The sequence below is a fragment of the Triticum aestivum genome, chromosome 6B (assembly GCF_018294505.1).
Source record: "Triticum aestivum cultivar Chinese Spring chromosome 6B, IWGSC CS RefSeq v2.1, whole genome shotgun sequence".
NCBI lineage: Eukaryota > Viridiplantae > Streptophyta > Magnoliopsida > Poales > Poaceae > Triticum > Triticum aestivum.
The window spans coordinates 617,904,647-617,922,100 of record NC_057810.1 but is presented as its reverse complement, the minus strand read 5'-3'; positions in this window follow the sequence as shown (position 1 = coordinate 617,922,100).

Genomic DNA, 17,454 nt, shown 5'->3' with positions numbered 1-17,454 from the left:
TCCACCTCTCAGGACAGGAGTGTGTGAAGCAACGAAGGAAGGTTTCAAGGCACTGATTTACACGCTCAGATTGATCATCGGTCTGAGGGTTGTTTGCTATACTCAGGCGGAGTTCTGTACCAGCGTATCGAAACTGTTCTTGCCAAAAGTGGCTGGTGAACACCAGATTACGATCAGAGATGATGGAGTTGGGAAAGCCATGGAAAGGATAGATGCGTTGCATATATAGCAGAGCGACACGCGAAGCGGTGTAAGGATGAGCAAGAGGCAAGAAGTGCGCGAACTTGGTCATTTTTTCAATCAGGACCCAAATGCAGTTGAACTGACCTAATTGTGGAAGGCCATCGATGAAATCCATGGTGATCATATCCTAGGATGCACCCGGAATTGAAAGTGGTTGGAGGAGGCCTGGTGATGCCACACACTCTGTCTTGGCTTGTTGGCAAATCTGACAGCATTGCACGTACTGAAGAATGTGGGTTTTCATCTTTGGCCAAGCGAACAAGCGCCGGACGCGCTTGTAGGTGACAGGAAAGCCTGAGTGCCCCCCCCCACCACGGGGCTGTCATGGAAGGCCGAGATGATTTGTTGCTGAAGAGCGATGCTGCCTCCCAACCAGATGCGATTGCGAAAACGCAGAATGCCTTGAGATAAGCTGAACCGACCCTTTGGGTCCGGTCGTATTGCCAGTTTCTCCAAGAGGCATTGAGCTTGTGGGTTAGTGTGATAGCTGGCCTTGATGTTTTCTAGCCAAGCTAGTTGGCAGCTGGAGACTGCCATGATGTTCTCTGTATGAGGCAAACAGGACAAGGCATCTGCAGCACAATTCTCGGTCCCTTTCTTATAGCATATCTTGTACTGCAAGCATAGGAGTTTAGTAAACGCCTTTCCTGCCATGGGGTGGTGAGGCGTTGCTCTTGCAGATAAACTAACCTTCGTTGGTCCGTCTTGATCATGAATTCTGCGGACTGTAGGTATGGCCTCCACTGATCCACTGCTGCAATGATGGCTAAGTACTCTTTTTCGTACGTGGATAACCCCCTGAATTTAGGACAGAGAGACTTGCTCATGAAGGCTATGGGGTGGACCTCTTGTTGTGGAATAGCTCCACGCGTTCGTTTCGACAGTGAATTGTTTCTGAAAATCGGGCAAGGCCAAGATAGGTGCAGAAATCAGGCCCTTCTTGGAAACTTGGAAACTTTGTTCTGTGTTATCAGTCCAAACGAACGACACCCCTTTTCTGAGAAGATTGAAAAGGGGTCTCGCCAGTATTCCAAACTAGCGAACGAACCGGCGGTAATATCCTGCCAATCCGAAGAATTGTCTGACCTCCTTGACACAAGTGGGTCTGGGCCATGTTGCCACTACCTCTATTTTACTCGGGTCAGTTGCCACCCCCTCTGCACTGATGACGTGCCCCAGATATCCAATCCGCTCCTGCCCAAAAGCTCATTTGCTCCTTTTAACCTTCCATTGGTCTCTGCGCAGGAGTTCAAACACTTGTCTGAGGTGTTCTGCATGGTCTTGCAATGTTTTGCTGAACACCAGAATATTGTCAAAAAAGGACAGTACACACACGCGTTGCAGCGGATGCAAGGTGTCCGTTATTGCCCCATTGAAAGTTCCCGGGCCTCCTGCCAATCTATATGACAACACCTTGAACTCAGAGTGCCCCGAGTGAGTTTGAAATGTCGTCTTGAATTCTTCGCCTTCGGCCAGATGGATCTGATGATACCCAACTCGTAGGTCAAGTTTAGAAAACCATCTAGCTCCGTGCAGTTCATCCAACAGTTCTTTGATCACGGGTATTGGGTATTTACCCAGTACAGTCATAGCATCGAGTTGTCTGTAGTCTATACACAAACGCCATGTTCTATCTTTCTTCTTAACCAAAATAACTGGCGATGAAAATGGATTGTGGCTGCGCTGAATGATACCCACCTTTAACAATTCTTGCACCTGCTTCTCGATCTCGTCTTTGAGTTCTGGTTTGTGTCTATACGGTCTCAGTTTCACATGTTGGGCCCCCAGCATCAATGGGATCCAGTGATCACAGGCTCGTCGTGGGGGTAGCCCCGTCGGCTCTCCAAAAACATCTTCAAACTTGTCCAGAACTCGCTGAATATTGTCAGGGGTAGGTCTGTACACTTCATACCCCTCTGTGACTTGGTAAATTTGCAAAACTTGTGACAGCGAATCTTACTTTTGGAATGACTGAAGCTGTAGTGCATTAATCTCAGAACAGGCACCAACACCTTCAGGACGGCCTTGCAAGTGAGCAGGGCCACGGGGCGTTGTAATCAGCAACTGCTTTCCTTGCCAATCCACACTCATGGGACTGTGCTCCTCCAGCCAGTCCATTCCAAGGATGGTGTCGTATGCTCCCAATGGAAGTATCTTCATATATGTAATGAATTCGTGAGCCTGCGTCACCCAGCTGCACCGTGGTATATGAGATACGCAACAGAGTTTGCCCCCGTCAGCAACCTTGACGCGGCATGGCCGACAAAGTGGTACCACGCCCGCAAGAGCAACGGCCAGACGAGCGTCGGTGAAAGACGTGGAACTTCCTGAATCTACCAGCATTAGAACCTCATGGCCTTGTACCCACGCGTGCAGACAGATGGCCTTTAGAGAATTTCCTCTGGTGAGGGCGTGTCTGGAGATCGCCATAGCTGTCTTAGCCGGAAGATCACTTTGTTGTTGAGGTGACAGCTCGCCTGTATAGTCGACGTCGAATAGCTCGAGCAGCTCCTCGACGATGTGGAGCTGAACGCTGGTGGGGCAGGTGTGCTCCTGCCCCCAACGTTCCCCGCACTTGAAGCAGAGTCCCCGTGTGCGACGGTATTCCCTCAGCACTTTCATCTTGGACCCATCAGCACGGATGGCTTCCACGGCTCGGCGATCCCTGCCTAGCTGTGCCGTAGGTGGACGCCCTTGTGGCGGCGGTGGGGGCAGCGCCATGGGCATGCTTGTGCCGCCACGGCTCGTCCAGTCCGGGGTGAGTATTCTGGGCGACGGAGAGCGTACACGCTCCCCTGACACACCGTCAGCCACCACTTCCTAGAGTAATGCAAGGGCGCACGCGGTGTCGAGGTCCGGTGGACGCTGCACCAGCACCACCACGCGGATATCGGCTCGGGGTCCCTCGACAAAATGGGTAAGATAATAGTAAGGATGAATTGACTCAGAGTAAGCAGATAAATGACTGATAATCAACTCGAACTGTTCAATGTATTCAGCTACAGATGATTTCTGTGATAGAGCATAGAATTGGCGAATTAGAAGTTGATGACGGTCACGCCCAAATCTAGTGCACACCAAAGATGAAAAGGATTTCCAATCAAATTCAGACAGCTTTTTCTAAACTGATTGTAACCACATAGACGCGGCGCCCGTAAAATTTAGTGAAGCCATTGGAACCCAGAATTTTTCCTGAATTCCGAACATATTGAAATACTGCTCACAGAGAGTCCTCCACAGACACGGATTTTCACCCGTGAATTGGGGAAATCCGATCGAGGGATGAGCCTGGCCGATCCCAGCTAGGAGTTGGCTGGCGTGCGCATACGGAGAGAGGACGGATGGGGATGCGGGAACGGGCAACTGACCCTTGGCCGAGGTGGCCACCAACGTGAACGCCGGCGCCAGTCCCCGTGGTAGAACGTCGATGCCGTGGTCAATGGACCCGAGGGCGCCGCTCTCCGCGCTCTGGCTGGTACCGACGTGGTCATGCAGAGGCGCTGGTGGTGCAGGTGGTGGTGGCGCGGGCGCCACCGTGGGCTGCCCCTCCGCAGATGGGGTCGGCCGTGCTTGTTGGAGTTCGGCGACCGCGGCAGAGAGCTGATCCACGCGCCACTCCAGATCCGGCCGCCACTGGGCCAGGTCGTCGAGCTTGCTGGTGTGGCCGCGGATGTCAGCGTGGATCGTGTCGAGGGAGCCGGTCAGCTTGTCGAAATACTCCTTGAAGGACAGTTCCATGGCGGTGATTTGATCCTTGATCGATGTTTGCAGCCGCGTCTCGATCAGATGCACCAGGGTGTGGATCGAAAAGGCTCTAAATACCAGATGTTAACAACCTAATAGTATCTCCTCTCGATCTATTACTCTCACACGAATTTGAGTAGCAATTCAGAGATTACAAGCCTGGATACAAGAATTGGGGGAAGGAGGAGGAAAGGGAAAGAGGTAGCCGCCGCCGCCGTGTTTCGTTGATCCACTGGATGCTTCTCGTGGTAGTGGTGGTGGTGAGTAAGTACTCCAGGCTCACACCCACTGAGGCCCTTGGACCTTGCTGTTGGGCCGTCGCTGCCTGATGGGCCCAGCCGTAGGTGAGGCCGGGTCAAGGCTCTTGGTGATACTCAGCTTAATAGTGGCCCTGACACCCCCTCCTCCTTGCGAAGAGGCTTGCCCCCATGCCTCTGCTGCGGGAAAACGTGCTTGCAGTTCCTGTTTATCCTCCCAAGTATCGGTGATTGCTGCTGGATCAGACCACCTGACAAGAACTTGCTCGACCATAGTACCATGCTTGCGCCTCCAGCGGGTGTCCAGAATCACTGATGGAACTGCAGGAACCAAAGATGTGACAGGTAGTTGTGTCTGAACTGGCGTACCTGGGAGCAGAGCTTTCGGGAGCAAAGAAACATGGAAAACTTGATGCACCGATGCATCCGGTGGGAGTTCCAATTTGTATGCCACCGGGTTGATCTTGGAGATGATGGTGTACGGCCCTAAGTAGCGGAAAGATAGCTTGTGGTTTGCACGCTTGGTCACGGATGTTTGCACATAAGGTTGGAGCTTCAAAAATACCCGGTCTCCCACTTCAAAAGAACGCTCTGATCTTCTCTTATCTGCTTGTTGTTTCATACGGAGGCGCGCCCGCTGAAGATGTTGATAAAGTAAGTCCTGGATGACAGCACGCTCGTCCAGCCAACTTTGGAGGGCTGGTACCGAGCAAGATGATGTTGTTGTGATACCCCAGTGTCGCGGTTCATGCCCGAACATAGCCATGAACGGCGTCATGCCGATCGCAGAGTGTGGTGCTGAGTTGTACCAAAACTATGCGAGGGGTATCCAATGACTCCACCTCTCACGACAGGAGTGTGTGAAGCAACGAAGGAAGGTTTCAAGGCACTGATTTACACGCTCAGATTGATCATCGGTCTGAGGGTTGTTTGCTGTACTCAAGCGGAGTTCTGTACCAGCGTATCGAAACCGTTCTTGCCAAAAGTGGCTGGTGAACACCAGATTACGATCAGAGATGATGGAGTTGGGAAAGCCATGGATAGGATAGATGCATTGCATATATAGCAGAGCGACACGCGAAGCGGTGTAGGGATGAGCAAGAGGCAAGAAGTGCGCGAACTAGGTCATTTTTTCAATCAGGACCCAAATGCAGTTGAACTGACCTGATTGTGGAAGGCCATCGATGAAATCCATGGTGATCATATCCTAGGATGCACCCGAAATTGAAAGTGGTTGGAGGAGGCCTGGTGATGCCACACGCTCTGTCTTGGCTTATTGGCAAATCTGACAGTATTGCACGTACTGAAGAATGTGGGTTTTCATCTTTGGCCAAGCGAACAAGTGTCGGACGCGCTTGTAGGTGACATGAAAGCCCAAGTGCCCCCCCCCCCCCACGGGGCTGTCATGGAAGGCCGAGATGATTTGCTGCTGAAGAGCGATGCTGCCTCCCAACCAGATGCGATTGCGAAAACACAGAATGCCTTGAGATAAGCTGAACCGACCCTTTGGGTCCGGTCGTATTGCCAGTTGCTCCAAGAGGCATTGAGCTTGTGGGTTAGTGTGATAGCTGGCCTCGATGTCTTCTAGCCAGGCTAGTTGGCAGCTGGAGACTGCCATGATGTTCTCTGTATGAGGCAAACAGGACAAGGCATCTGCAGCACAATTCTCGGTCCCTTTCTTATAGCATATCTTGTACTGCAAGCCTAGGAGTTTAGTAAACGCCTTTCCTGCCATGGGGTGGTGAGGCGTTGCTCTTGCAGATAAACTAACCTTCGTTGGTCCGTCTTGATCACGAATTCTGTGGACTGTAGGTATGGCCTCCACTGATCCACTGCTGCGATGATGGCTAAGTACTCTTTTTCGTACATGGATAACCCCCTGAATTTAGGACAGAGAGACTTGCTCATGAAGGCTATGGGGTGGCCCTCTTGTTGTGGAATATCTCCACGCGTTCGTTTTGACAGTGAATTGTTTCTGAAAATCGGGCAAGGCCAAGACAGGTGCAGAAATCAGGCCCTTCTTGAGAACTTGGAAGCTTTGTTCTGTGTTATTAGTCCAAACGAACAGCACCCCTTTTTTGAGAAGATTGAAAAGAGGTCTCGCCAGTATTCCAAACTAGCGAGCGAACCAGCGGTAATATCCTGCCAATCCGAAGAATTTTCTGACCTCCTTGACACAAGTGGGTCTGGGCCATGTTGCCACTGCCTCTATTTTACTCGGGTCAGTTGCCACCCCCTCTGCACTGATGACGTGCCCTAGATATGCAATCCGCTCCTGCCCAAAAGCACATTTGCTCCTTTTAACCTTCCATTGGTCTCTGCGCAGGAGTTCAAACACTTGTCTGAGGTGTTCTGCATGGTCTTGCAATGTTTTGCTGAACACCAGAATATCATCAAAAAAGGACAGTACGCACACGCGTTGCAGCGGATGCAAGGTGTCCGTTGTTGCCCCATTGAAAGTTCCTGGGCCTCCTGCCAATCTATATGACAACACCTTGAACTCAAAGTGCCCCGAGTGAGTTTGAAATGCCGTCTTGAATTCTTCGCCTTCGGCCTGATGGATCTGATGATACCCAACTTGTAGGCCAAGTTTAGAAAACCATCTAGCTCCGTGCAGTTCATCCAACAGTTCTTTGATCATGGGTATTGGGTATTTACCCACTACAGTCATAGCATCGAGTTATCTGTACTCTATACACAGACGCCATGTTCTATCTTTCTTCTTAACCAAAATAACTGGCGATGAAAATGGACTGTGGCTGCGCTGAATGATACCCACCTTTAACAATTCTTGCACCTGCTTCTCGATCTCGTCTTTGAGTTCTGGCTTGTGTCTATACGGTCTCAGGTTCACAGGTTGGGCCCCCAGCATCAATGGGATCCGGTGATCATAGGCTCGTCGTGGGGGTACCCCCGTCGGCTCTCCAAAAACATCTTCAAACTGGTCCAGAACTCGCTGAATATTGTCAGGGGTAGGTGTGTACACTTCATCCCCCTCTGTGACTTGGTAAATTTGCAAAACTTGTGACAGGGAACCTTGCTTTTGTAATGACTGAAGCTGTAGTGCATTAATCTCAGAACAGGCAGCAACACCTTCAGGATGTCCTTGCAAGTGAGCAGGGCCACGAGGCGTTGTAATCACCAACTGCTTGCCTTGCCAATCCACACTCATGGGACTGTGCTCCTCCAGCCAGTCCATTCCAAGGATGGTGTCGTATGCTCCCAATGGAAGTATCTTCATATATGTGATGAATTCGTGAGCGTGCGTCACCCAGCTGCACCACGGTATATGAGATACGCAACAGAGTTTGCCCCCGTCAGCAACCTTGACGCGGCATGGCCGACGAAGTGGTACCACGCCCGCAAGAGCAACGGCCAGACGAGCGTCGGTGAAAGACGTGGAACTTCCTAAATCTACCAGCATTAGAACCTCATGGCCTTGACCCACGCGTGTAGACAGATGGCCTTTAGAGAATTTCCTCTGGTGAGGGCGTGTCTGGAGATCGCCATAGCTGTCTCAGCCGGAAGATCACTTTGTTGCTGAGGTGACAGCTCGCCTGTATAGTCGACGTCGAATAGCTCGAGCAGCTCCTCGACGATGTGGAGCTGAACGCTGGTGGGGCAGGTGTGCTCCTGCCCCCAACGTTCCCCGCACTTGAAGCAGAGTCCCCGTGCGCGACGGTATTCCCTCAGCACTTTCATCTTGGACCCATTAGCACGGATGGCTTCCACGGCTCGGCGATCCGTGCCTAGTGGTGCCATTGGTGGACGCCCTTGTGGTGGCGGTGGGGGCAGCGCCATGGGCATGCTTGTGCCGCCACGGCTCGTCCAGTCCGGGGCGAGTATTCTGGGCGACGGAGAGCGTACACGCTCCCCCGAGACACCGTCAGCCACCACTTCCTAGAGTAATGCAAGGGCGCACGCGGTGTCGAGGTCCGGTGGACGCTGCACCAGCACCACCATGCGGATATCGGCTCGGAGTCCCTTGACAAAATGGGTAAGATAATAGTAAGGATGAATTGACTCAGAGTAAGCAGATAAATGACTGATAATCAACTCGAACTGTTCAATGTATTCAGCTACAGATGATTTCTGTGATAGAGCATAGAATTGGCGAATCAGAAGTTGATGACGGTCACGCCCAAATCTACTGCACACCAAAGATGAAAAGGATTTCCAATCAAATTCAGACAGCTTTTTCTAAACTGATTGTAACCACATAGACGCGGCGCCCGTAAAATTTAGTGAAGCCATTGGAACCTAGAATTTTTATTGAATTCCGAACATATTGAAATACTGCTCACAGAGAGTCCTCCACAGACACGGATTTTCACCCGTGAATTGGGGAAATCCGATCGAGGGATGAGCCTGGCCGATCCCAGCTAGGAGTTGGCTGGTGTGCGCATACGGAGAGAGGACGGGTGGGGATGCGGGAATGGGCAACTGACCGTTGGCCGAGGTGGCCACCAACGTGAACGCCGGCGCCAGTCCCCGTGGTAGAACATCGATGCCGTGGTCAATGGACCCGAGGGCGCCGCTCTCTGCGCTCTGGCTGGTACCGACGTGGTCATGCAGAGGCGCTGGTGGTGCAGGTCGTGGTGGCGCGGGCGCCACCGTCGGCTGCCCCTCTGCAGATGGGGTCGGCCGTGCTTGTTGGAGTTCGGCGACCGCGGCAGAGAGCTGATCCACGCGCCGCTCCAGATCCAGCCGCCACTGGGCCAGGTCGTCGAGCTTGCTGGTGTGGCCGTGGATGTCAGCGTGGATCGCATTGAGGGAGCCGGTCAGCTTGTCGAAATACTCCTTGAAGGACAGTTCCATGGCGACGATTTGATCCTTGATCGATGTTTGCAGCCGCGTCTCGATCAGATGCACCAGGGTGTGGATCGAAAAGGCTCTAAATACCAGATGTTAACAACCTAATAGTATCTCCTCTCGATCTATTACTCTCACACGAATTTGAGTAGCAATTCAGAGATTACAAGCCTGGATACAAGAATTGGGGGAAGGAGGAGGAAAGGGAAAGAGGTAGCCGCCGCCGCCGTGTTTCGTTGATCCACTGGATGCTTCTGGTGGTAGTGGTGGTGGTGAGTAAGTACTCCAGGCTCACACCCACTGAGGCCCTTGGACCTTGCTGTTGGGCCGTCGCTGCCTGATGGGCCCAGCCGTAGGTGAGGCCGGGTCAAGGCTCTTGGTGATACTCAGCTTAATAGTGGCCCTGACACCCCCTCCTCCTTGCGAAGAGGCTTGCCCCCATGCCTCTGCTGCAGGAAAACGTGCTTGCAGTTCCTGTTTATCCTCCCAAGTATCGGTGATTGCTGCTGGATCAGACCACCTGACAAGAACTTGCTCGACCATAGTACCATGCTTGCGCCTCCAACGGGTGTCCAGAATCACTGATGGAACTGCAGGAACCAAAGATGTGACAGGTAGCTGTGTCTGAACTGGCGTACCTGGGAGCAGAGCTTTCCGGAGCAAAGAAACATGGAAAACTTGATGCACCGATGCATCCGGTGGGAGTTCCAATTTGTATGCCACCGGGTTGATCTTGGAGATGATGGTGTACGGCCCTAAGTAGCGGAAAGATAGCTTGTGGTTTGCATGCTTGGTCACGGATGTTTGCACATAAGGATGGAGCTTCAAAAATACCCGGTCTCCCACTTCAAAAGAACGCTCTGATCTTCTCTTATCTGCTTGTTGTTTCATATGGAGGCGCGCCCGCTGAAGATGTTGATAAAGTAAGTCCCGGATGACAGCACGCTCGTCCAGCCAACTTTGGAGGGCTGGTACCGAGCAAGAGGATGTTGTTGTGATACCCCAGTGTCGCGGTTCATGCCCGAACATAGCCATGAACGGCGTCATGCCGATCACAGAGTGTGGTGCTGAGTTGTACCAAAACTATGCGAGGGGTATCCAATGACTCCACCTCTCACGACAGGAGTGTGTGAAGCAACGAAGGAAGGTTTCAAGGCACTGATTTACACGCTCAGATTGATCATCGGTCTGAGGGTTGTTTGCTGTACTCAAGCGGAGTTCTGTACCAGCGTATCGAAACCGTTCTTGCCAAAAGTGGCTGGTGAACACCAGATTACGATCAGAGATGATGGAGTTGGGAAAGCCATGGATAGGATAGATGCATTGCATATATAGCAGAGCGACACGCGAAGCGGTGTAGGGATGAGCAAGAGGCAAGAAGTGCGCGAACTTGGTCATTTTTTCAATCAGGACCCAAATGTAGTTGAACTGACCTGATTGTGGAAGGCCATTGATGAAATCCATGGTGATCATATCCTAGGATGCACCCGGAATTGAAAGTGGTTGGAGGAGGCGTGGTGATGCCACACGCTCTGTCTTGGCTTATTGGCAAATCTGACAGCATTGCACGTACTGAAGAATGTGGGTTTTCATCTTTGGCCAAGCGAACAAGTGTCGGACGCGCTTGTAGGTGACATGAAAGCCCAAGTGCCCCCCCCACGGGGCTGTCATGGAAGGCCGAGATGATTTGCTGCTGAAGAGCGATGCTGCCTCCCAACCAGATGCGATTGCGAAAACACAGAATGCCTTGAGATAAGCTGAACCGACCCTTTGGGTCCGGTCGTATTGCCAGTTGCTCCAAGAGGCATTGAGCTTGTGGGTTAGTGTGATAGCTGGCCTCGATGTCTTCTAGCCAGGCTAGTTGGCAGCTGGAGACTGCCATGATGTTCTCTGTATGAGGCAAACAGGACAAGGCATCTGCAGCACAATTCTCGGTCCCTTTCTTATAGCATATCTTGTACTGCAAGCCTAGGAGTTTAGTAAACGCTTTTCCTGCCATGGGGTGGTGAGGTGTTGCTCTTGCAGATAAACTAACCTTCGTTGGTCCGTCTTGATCACGAATTCTGCGGACTGTAGGTATGGCCTCCACTGATCCACTGCTGCGATGATGGCTAAGTACTCTTTTTCGTACGTGGATAACCCCCTGAATTTAGGACAGAGAGACTTGCTCATGAAGGCTATGGGGTGGCCCTCTTGTTGTGGAATATCTCCACGCGTTCGTTTTGACAGTGAATTGTTTCTGAAAATCGGGCAAGGCCAAGACAGGTGCAGAAATCAGGCCCTTCTTGAGAACTTGGAAGCTTTGTTCTTTATTATTAGTCCAAACGAACAGGACCCCTTTTTTGAGAAGATTGAAAAGAGGTCTCGCCAGTATTCCAAACTAGCGAGCGAACCAGCGGTAATATCCTGCCAATCCGAAGAATTTTCTGACCTCCTTGACACAAGTGGGTCTGGGCCATGTTGCCACTGCCTCTATTTTACTCGGGTCAGTTGCCACCCCCTCTGCACTGATGACGTGCCCTAGATATGCAATCCACTCCTTCCCAAAAGCACATTTGCTCCTTTTAACCTTCCATTGGTCTCTGCGCAGGAGTTCAAACACTTGTCTGAGGTGTTCTGCATGGTCTTGCAATGTTTTGCTGAACACCAGAATATCATCAAAAAAGGACAGTACGCACACGCGTTGCAGCGGATGCAAGGTGTCCGTTGTTGCCCCATTGAAAGTTCCTGGGCCTCCTGCCAATCTATATGACAACACCTTGAACTCAAAGTGCCCCGAGTGAGTTTGAAATGCCGTCTTGAATTCTTCGCCTTCGGCCAGATGGATCTGATGATACCCAACTTGTAGGCCAAGTTTAGAAAACCATCTAGCTCCGTGCAGTTCATCCAACAGTTCTTTGATCATGGGTATTGGGTATTTACCCACTACAGTCATAGCATCGAGTTATCTGTACTCTATACACAGACGCCATGTTCTATCTTTCTTCTTAACCAAAATAACTGGCGATGAAAATGGACTGTGGCTGCGCTGAATGATACCCACCTTTAACAATTCTTGCACCTGCTTCTCGATCTCGTCTTTGAGTTCTGGCTTGTGTCTATACGGTCCCAGGTTCACAGGTTGGGCCCCCAGCATCAATGGGATCCGGTGATCATAGGCTCGTCGTGGGGGTGGTGGTGAGTAAGTACTCCAGGCTCACACCCACTAAGGCCCTTGGACCTTGCGGTTGGGTCGTCGCTGCCTGATGGGCCGAGCCATAGGCCAGGTCAGGGCTCTTGGTGATACTCAGCTTGACAGTGGCCCTGACAGTTTCACCCGGTTTGACCCCTGTTTGACCTCCTATGGGTCAATGACAGGTGGGGCCCCGCCTTGCTAATTAACCTAGGTTAAGACTAACTAAATTTAGTTAGTTTAGTTAACCACTGACACGCGGGACCCAATGGTCAGTTTGACCTGGGCCGCCCATTGACCTGCTGACCTCAGCCTTACATCATGCTGACGCAGTAAGTATTTTCTGGAATTGAAATAAATCAAAATGATTTATTTATTTCAGAAAATATCCAAAACTTCTAAAAATCATATAAAATCAATCATAACTCCGAATGAGATAAGTTATATATGAAAAATGATCAGGAAAATCCAATCCATCCATCTGTACCATTTATATGCATGTTAGAACAACTTATAGCTACTGTTTAGGACAAATCATATAAATGGCATTTGAATATCCACATATGGAGTTTGAATTTGAATCCTAGATTCAAACCAACTCCATTTAACTTGCTGCTAGTTGCATTAGCTTAAACCACAGCATATTGCCACGTCACATTCATGCATCATATTGTGCATTGCATTGATTGTGTTCTTCCTTGTTTGCCGGTGTTTGTTCCCTCTCGATAGACGTGGTTCCAACGATGAGTTCAATGACACCTATGAAGAGCTATATTATCTTCAGAAGTGCCAGGCAAGCAAAACCCCCTTGTTCATTCCGATACAACCCCACTCTCTCGCTCCTGCTCTCTTTTACTGCATTACGACAACAACGATTCAACTGTTACATGCTGCGGTAGTTGAATCCCTTTCCTCTACATGACCTGTCATTGCCACAGTAAATAGATGAAACCCACTAGCATGAGTAGGAGTTGTTTGAGCCCTGTTGTGCCTACTCATTCATGCTTGCTTGTCATGCCTGCTACTGCTTAGAGTTGAGTCAGGTCTGATTCATCGGGGATGAATTGGAGGTGTGTGAACATGTCCTACTGTGTGTGAGCTAAATGTGTGAACACGATTTGGTAAAGGTAGCGGTGAGAGGGCATGTAGGAGTACATGGTGGGTTGTCTCATCGCAGCCGTCCTCAGGAACTGAGTTCTGTGTTTGTGATCCATGAACAGTTACTACCACACATTGGGTTTCGGTAACTCGACCCCTCTCGACTTATTAATCAACATGATCTCTGTCCAGGAGTTGCAACTAGTTTCTGGTGTTTGTAGGTAGTGTTAGTAGTCTACCAAGTGGCACCCGGTACAGGTGGGCTTGGGACAGACTAGGCACAGTAGCACGATGTACCAACTGGCACCCGGATGGTGGGCTTGGGAACCCTGCTCACATCGTTTGGGGCCGTGACCGACACCCCGGCCGGATCTCCTTGCGGATGGAACCCGAATAGGCGATAAACCTGGACGAGAGACTTGTTTGGTTAGTCAGGTCGTGGCCAACACCCTCGCTGGGCTTCCGCTTGAAGGTTGCCGAGTACATGTCGTGTAAACGGCGATAAGTGGTGAGAGCGTGTGTGAAGTACACCCCTGCAGGGTTAATATGATCTATTCGAATAGCCGTGCCCGCGGTAAAGGACTTCTGGGTTGCCTGTATAGTTCATAGACAAGTGAAAGTGGATACTCTAAAATGTGCAAGATAAGCGTGAGTGCTATGGATGGCGTTCTTGTAGGGAGACGGGAGCGGATCCATAGTGGTGTATTGATATGGTGAATATGTGGACTCGTGTGCGCCACCTCAAAAGAGTTACTTGCAGTCGTAGTTCAGGATAGCCACCGAGTCAAAGCTGGCTTGCTGCAGTTAAACCCCACCACCCCTTTGTTGATAATGGTGCATATGTAGTTAGTTCTGATGTAAGTCTTGTTGGGTACATTTGTACTCACGTTGCTTAATTTATGTTTTTGCAGAGAGACTTCAGTCTCGCTAGTAGTTGCACATGGACTTCGACGTTTAGCTTGTTACCTCAGCTACGATCTTGTGCCCTCGGCAGGATCTGGTAGATAGACAGGCTTCTCAGCCTTTTTCATTTGTAGATGTCTGTACTCAGACATGTTAAGCTTCCGCTTGTGCTTTGACTTGTGTGCTCTGAATGTTGGGTCATGAGACCCATGTTTGTAATATCTCGCTCCTCGGAGCCTATTGAATAAATACTTGAGTTGTAGAGTCATGTTGTGATGCTATGTTGTATTTGCACATATCGATCATATTGTGTGCATGTTATTGAAATGCTTGGTATGTGTGGGATCTGACAATCTAGTTGTTTATCCTTGGTAGCCTCTCTTACCGGGAAATGTCTCCTAGTGCTTCCACTGAGCCCTGGTAGCTTGCTACTGCTCTGGAACACTTAGGCTGGCCGGCATGTGTCCTTCTTCGTTCCTGTGTCTGTCCCTTCGGGGAAATGTCACACGGTGTCTATCGGAGTCCTGTTAGCCTGCTATAGCCCGGTTTACTGGAGTCCTGCTAGCCGAGTTGCTATAGCCCGGATTCACTCGCTGATGACCGAGACGTTCGTTGTTGGGTCATGTATGCTTGTCCCTGTAAGTTAGTGCCACTTTGGGTTCACGACTAGCCATGTCAGCCCGGGTTCTTTGTCATATGGATGCTAGCGGCCCTATCATATACGTGAGCCAGAAGGCGCAAACAGTCTCGGGCTAGGTAAGGTGGCACCCGTGGGAATACCGTGCGTGAGGCCGCAAAGTGATATGATGTGTTCCATGATAGATCGGTGTGACTTAGGATCGGGGTCCTGACAGCTTTGGTATCAGAGCTTGACTGCCTGTAGGATTACCGAGCCAAACTGGTCGAAGTTGAGTCTAGAAATTCTCTAGTTATATAAGGGAATTGATTGTGGTTGGGAACGTAAGTCTCTTTTTACTCCTTATAACTTATGCCTTTCTGATCTGAGTCATCTTATCTTTCCTATGGGGTTAAGGAACTAGGCTTTCTCTTCTTTCTATCAGGATCACGTGTTACCAATCCGTAGACTCATAATATTGTTGGATTTAAGCCTCTGTTCAGTTCCTACTACTTCCGTATGTTGACAGTTGGTCTCGGAACCTTGCTTTTGTGATAGTCGAGTGGTTATGCCACCATTTTGTAGCATGTCTCAAACCTTTTCTAGCATTTACAGCCGTTATGTTGTCCGAGTCATCCCAGGTTTCTAAACAATTTGATGCAATTGCAGAATCCTTTCCCTCTATTTTTGATGTCCTTTGGGCCAGATTAACCACACTAACCAGTGTGTTGAGGTACTCCATTGCCTCAGCATTTATGTTGGAGCTAGTATTATGACCCTAGGTGTCTAGAGTATCACCTAGTAATCTAGCCATGCTTTGTGTTCCCAGTGTGATGATTCTGGCCATCATTCTCGAAAGCATCCCGTGATGCCACTTAGTAGTAGGTATTCTACTGCTGGGTTTTTTTGAACCCTAGATTCACCCTACTTGCTTCATGTTGATAGTGTTTGCTAGTTCCTTTAGGATATTAGTAACCTTTGTGATAGTCCTCGAGGTTTGTGGTATATCGTTCTTCCAATACCGTGAATCAATATGGCAGAAGTTCCTTTGAACCAAAAGATCACAACCAGAGTGCTCTTGATGAGTCTTCCATTCTATGTTGTGATTCTGCCAGCTCAACCTTTCGGCATGGGTTATCTGGAAGAAATATGTTGAATTTGGTTTGGAATACTAACCTATGCATCCACAACTCAGAAAATCATATGTTCCTTTGAGTTGTCTCTCTTTAGTAGTTATCTGACCTTAGCCTATGTTCCGTGTATGTGTGCATCCGTGTTCATTGATGCCTTTTACTCTTGTGGTCTGTCAAGCCGTTCTAGTTCAGAATGACTAGGAGAAACAAACTCCGGTACCTCATCCATATCTAGGATTGGGTCAAAGTAGTTGTACTCCACAGATCAAAATGCTAATCCAGCTTTTGTCCTGTTCTACCTTGGAGTGTCACCCTCTTTCTTATCAAGAATGTCATGGGAATTGCACCTCCTCTTATGAATTCTTGCCATAGTGATACTTCTCGTCACCATTATTCATTCCTCGATTCCATGTTGTTGCAACCGGAATACCGACAAGCGAATCATGATGTGTGAAATCTATACTCCTAGCAACTCCGTTGCTTGGTTAGTTAAAGGACAATAACCTCATTCTTAGCATGTTGATCATTAAATCATCACCCTAAGTATGATTGTGCTACCTAGTCCTTATTTCCAGTGCACTCTCCGATCAATGAGTTAGGATAATGCCAATCCTTGCTTATTTGATCATATCGTCTTGCCCTGAAAAGCAAAATTGTTCTCGAGCTTAGTAACATATCAGTGGTTCGTGATTTTCCGAATATCTTCTCGGAAGTATCCCTAGGTCGTCACATGACTGTTATGTTGAGCTCGTGATCAAGTTGGTTTCATATAAACCACCCCTTCTCCAAGAATCTGTGTTGCATACCCCTGACTGTTTGGTCAAGCTAAACAACAACTTGGAGAGTTGGAAGATGGAAGCTTGTCCAATTTAGTTCATCTTAAGGGATATCTTGTATGTGTGTTGAAGAAAGATGATATCTTCATCGATTGATCCTCGTGATCAGTTGTTGGACCTATTGTCTTGTTAAAACTTTGATTTGAATGTGGGATATCCTCAAATCAAATCAGAACCAAGGATGTTCATAATGTTGTCTTACCCGTGGATTTTCCTCGAGCATACACCGTTATATCTTTTGGTTCTGACCAATGCTATCAGTTGATCTCATAATTATGAATTCCATCTTCATGGAAATCTGGATGACATGTTGTTGAGCCCATTGACAACATTTTTACCTTCCCCGTGATTCATGTTAAACATCCAGCTAGTATTGGAAACTTTTATAAGAATTATCTTCATGACTCGTTCGTGAAGCATATGTTTGGACGAAAGAAGTGAGTCCCTCTAATTCATGTGCACTTGATGCAAGTTGCCGCCATGAATTTGAGAAGGCTTGTTTTACCTCCTTTGGAATCATCCCAAGTCAGTCATGCACGTGCAAAGTATTCTATGGTCTGTTAGACTGATCATCTTCATTCCATATGAACTCCGTAGCACACTAAGCCACTGATTGACTTGTTCAAGGAAAAGGAGTTAA